This window comes from Arvicanthis niloticus, chromosome X (genome assembly GCF_011762505.2).
Source record: "Arvicanthis niloticus isolate mArvNil1 chromosome X, mArvNil1.pat.X, whole genome shotgun sequence".
Taxonomy (NCBI): domain Eukaryota; kingdom Metazoa; phylum Chordata; class Mammalia; order Rodentia; family Muridae; genus Arvicanthis; species Arvicanthis niloticus.
In genome coordinates, this window is record NC_047679.1 from 91,652,140 (window position 1) to 91,657,041 (window position 4,902).

General features: G+C 37.6%; 1 pseudogene; it reads left to right on the forward strand.

Annotated features, from left to right (window-relative positions):
* The first annotated feature begins 2,726 nt into the window (after window positions 1-2,726).
* On the forward strand, window positions 2,727-3,746 carry LOC117694417 (actin, cytoplasmic 2 pseudogene; annotated as a pseudogene).
* The last annotated feature ends 1,156 nt before the right edge of the window (window positions 3,747-4,902 follow it).

Here is a 4,902-nt window from a genome sequence, read left to right on the forward strand (position 1 = left end):
ATTGAGTGTAGGAGAGAAGATCACAAATCATGTACGATTTTCTACCTAAGATGGTGTTATAGATAACACTTGTACACTTTAACTAGCAAACTCTTTACCAAAAGCAAAGAGTAAAGATGGGTATCAGACATGGCTTATAGATAAAGTCAGTAACGCTTACTGATCATTAAAGAGACAGGTTGAAGGTGATGGTCAGACTCTTTTACTATGTTTAAAGAACTGATGTTACCAAGAAAAATATCTGAGCAAATGGTGAATAAGTAGAGGAAAATTATACTGAAATGATTATGTTGGAAGTTTACTGATGTATTTTTATTGAGACAGTCAGTCATGTGAGTAACCTAAGTTGTATCTTTCTTGGTACCCTCAATACAAGCAGACCTTAGAGTCAGTTTACATCCTGAAACTACTGCTCCTAGTTTTAGATAAAAAGTATTAGTTTTTCAACACTTCCAGCCCGGCCAATCTTTTTTGAAAAGTCAATGATTATTAGTTGTCATCTATCATAATGATTCCAACAGAACCAGACCCATTTAGAAACTTTCTGGAAGTCATCTAGATCCAGATTCTCACTGGAAAAATATTTCCCAAGATCAATTTATTTTATGGCTCACTTTGGTGATAGGAGACAGCTCTCAAATAATAAAAATGAATCATTCCCTTTGAGAAAATAATGTTTGCCTTTCACAAAACCTTCTGGTATCATAGATAAAGAAGCATAGTGATATAGTTATGAATCTCACTGATGTAGCTTTATTCACTATAAAATGTATTTTTTATATTTATTGAGTGGCTATGTGTGTGTTTGAGGATAATAGTGAAGAGAGGGAAAGAGGCAATTTCTCTTAATAAGGAGTGTGTATATTAAGAATTTGACATGTTATCACTTCCTGGACTTTCTTTTAGTTTGTTTAACTTATGAACTGGTTTATAGATAGTTTTCTATATGTTACATGGTAGAATATATAGACTTACACATAATACTTTCTGGTGCATAAAACAAAATACTATTTATTTCTCACAGTCCTGGAGATGAGAAAGAGTGAAATTAAAGGAGTGGTAAAAATATCTTATTTCATATCTCTGTTCACATTTACTTAGCTATCTAGTATCGCATATAGAGGAACACAAACTCCCATTAAGAAAGCTCATATACTAATTGCATTTCAAAGTCACTTCCTTTTAGGCAACATATCAACTTGTAACTTTGGGGAGGAAAAATAGAAAATATGCACTCATGTGCCATCATGTGTGTTAACTCATTTATTCTCCAAATAAAATGCCAAGATAAGCATTATTCTCAGGTTTATAATGATTTGGTCATTTGCCCAAGGCTATCAGCTTGTAAGATAAATCCAGCCTTTCAATGTAAATCTATTTTGCTTCAAAGTTTATACAGCTAAGTATTAAATGTATTCTTTCTATAACCTGACTGATCCATCTAATCACTTGGAGAACCTTGAAAATAAATATTCCTTTATATCTCAAGTGGCAGAACCACACATCTATCCTGCTAAGGAGTAAAGACCCACCGCACACCACAGCACTCCACTCTATGTTCTCATCTATCACAGCAAAATGGAGTGGCACCAAAGGCAGAAATTAGGAATGTTCTTTGGCAACAGTGAAAGTAAAGTTAGAAAGATGAATAACATTCTTAGGACATGTTTTGAAAAAGGCTTCAATGGTAAACGATCCCCCTTTTTAACATTTGTTGTTACAAAATTGGACAGGTGATCAAGTAAGCACTTGTGGTTATAGTTCCAAACTCAAAACCAGAAAGAAGATGGACACCAGTGCACTTTGTAAAGGTGTCAAAAGGAAATGTGAGTGTCCATGATAAAGTCATCTGAATATGAATACATGACCTCACCAATCACAGCTCCCTCTAACTTCTGCACTTTATTCGACTAAGTGCTATTGAAATACCAGTTTCTCTTCTGGTCAAATTCCCCTTGAAATTCCTCTATAAAATATAAAAACCCACAATTTTATAATCATATTAATAATATTATCTTAGTTTCATTGGTACTTCCTGCAGGCCAGTGGTCTGCAAACTACCACCTTCCCTTGAGTTTGTATTGCTTTCTGTAAAATATCCTTAATACTTTGTCCTCTAAACTGTGCTGTATTAGGACTTCTTTATTTTACTGTATCGCGTTATGTGTAGCTAATACTACCTGTATTATTTTCCTATTACCAATTTACATTATTTATAACAGGACCTTATCATTGTCTCTCTTTCACATACAAACCTAAATATACACATGATATCTATCTCTATCTCTATCTCTATCTCTATCTCTATCTCTATCTCTACCTCTACCTCTACCTCTACCTCTATCTCTTTCTCTATCTAATCTATACATAATCTTTCTATATATATATATATATATATATATATATATATATATATGAACAAAAATTAAACTGTTCTCTTTCTACACACACACACACACAGTGGTTTAAGTCTCTAAAAACCATCAGTGAAGAAGTACTGAGTGAGAAGAATATCAGATATTAAAGGTCATCTATTGTCTATAAAGATGTTCTAGGCACCGTTGAGTCTGTGTGTCCACCTGTGAGCACAGGCTTCTCACAGCTTTTCCATCGTCAGTCCACCTGCCATCAGTTCTCTGTTAATAAATGTATTATTGTGTTTGTTTGGGGACAACATCCCTGGCATGTGCAAAGCTGGTTTTGTGGGTGATGATGCTTCCTGGGTCATTTCCCCCTCCACCATGAGCTGTCCTATAAGCCCCAGGGCATGATGATTGGTATTGGTCAGAAGAACATGGGCAATGGGGTTAATAGCAAGAGAGACGTCTTGACCCTAAAATACCCCCATTGACCACGGCATGGCCACCAACTAGGACATATGGGGAAGATCTGGTACCACAACTTTTACAGGTGGTGCGTGTGGCTTCCGAGGAGCACCCTATGCAAGCCCCTCCCCCCAACCCTCAGGCCAGATGTGAAAGATGACCCAGATCATGTTTGAGACCTTTAACACCTCAGCCATGTACAAAGACATCTATTCTGTGCTGTCCTTGTGTGCCTCTGGTCCTACTACTGGCATTATTATTCACTCTGGAGATAGGGTCACCCACACTGTGTCCATTTATGAGGGCTACGCTCTTCCTAATGCCATCCTGCATTTGGACTTGGCTGGCTGGGACCTGACAGACTACTTCATGAAGATCCTGACCCAGAGTAGCTACAGCTTCACACCAACAGCTGAGAAGGAAAGCATGCGTCAATTCAAAGAAGCTGAGCTGTGTTGCCGTAGACTTCAAGCAAGAGATGGCCACTGCTGCATCCTCTTCCTCCCTGGAGAAGAGCTATGAGCTGCTTGATGGCCAGGTCCTCTCTATTTGTGGTGAGCGGTTCAACTAACCCGATGTTCTTTTCCAGCCTTCCTTCTTGGGCATGGAATCCTGCGGTATCCATGAAACTACATTCAATTCCATCATGAAGTGTGACATCCACAAAGACCTCTATGACAACCCAGTGCTGTCTGGTAGCACCACCATGGACCGACTTGTTGCCGACTTGTTGCAGAAGGAGATCACTGCTCTGGTTCCAGCACCATAAAAATCATGATCATTGCTCCTTCTGAGCACAAGTACTCTGTGTGGGTCCGTGGCCCCATACTGGCTTCACTGTTCACCTTCCACCAGATGTGAATCAGCAAGCAGGAGTACGATGAGTCCGGCCCCTCCATTGTGCAACGCAAATGCTTCTAGGCGGACTGTTATTGAGCTGCCTTTTACAGCATTTCTTTGGTAAAATCTAACTTGCACAAAAAAACAAAACAAAATCAAAAACAAAACATGAGATAACATTGGCATGGCTTTATTTGTTTCTTTTGTTTTGTTTTTATTTTTTTTAGAAATTGTTTTGTTTTGGCGCTTTTGACTCAGGCTTTAAAAACTGGAAAAGTGAAGGAGATGGCAGTTGGTTAGAGCTAGAGTCTCCAAAGTTTTACAATGTAGCTGAGGACTTTGATTGTACATTATTTTGTTTTTGTTTTTCTAAATAGTCACTCCAGATATCCATGAAAGATATGGCTACAGGAAGTCCCTCACCCTCCCAAAAGCCACTCCCATTCTTGAGAGGAGGATGGCTGAGTCCATGCTCTGAGACCACATCAGGGAGGTGATAGCATTGTTTCTGTGTAAATTATGTACTGTAATATTTTTTAAAGACCTTCTACCTTAATGCTTCTTCATTTTTTGTTTTTAATTTCTAAATGGTCAGCTATTGTGATCCTCTTCTACTTGGTTCCCCCATTTTGATGCATTAAAGCTTTGGCCTTCCTGGGTGTGGGTTGAGGTGTTGAGGCAGCCTGTTCACTGACTTGAGACCATTTTAATAAAAGTGGACACCTTACAAAGAAACAAACAAGCAAACAATAAAAAGATGATCAAAGACGTTCTAAGCTACATGAGATATTATTTCAAAAGAATAAAAAGAAAATGGTTTTCAATGCAACAATTATGTATTTTCTGAAATACATAGTTTCAGATGGGATACTTAGGTCAAAGTTTCCTACTATGTAGTCCTGGATTTCATTCTAAGTGTCATTCACTCAATATCTTCTGATGGTTGCTATTATGTATATGGCTGTGTAGGAGTAAAGCCAAATAAAGCCAAACTATATGCAGTCACAATCCTTACATCTTGTAATTGCATTTCCTTTTTTTTAAATCTTAGAAGAGATTTGCTTTAGGTGTCTGCGTCTACAGCTAATTCAGAGAAAAAGTTCACTTTATATTAAGTCAAGTACAAACCTATAGAAATAGAGAAAAGGTAATTTAAAACCTGACCTTTATGGTATATTGCAACAATTGATGTAGGCATTCCCGGATAGAAAGAAGGTGAACATGAGAACATAAAAAC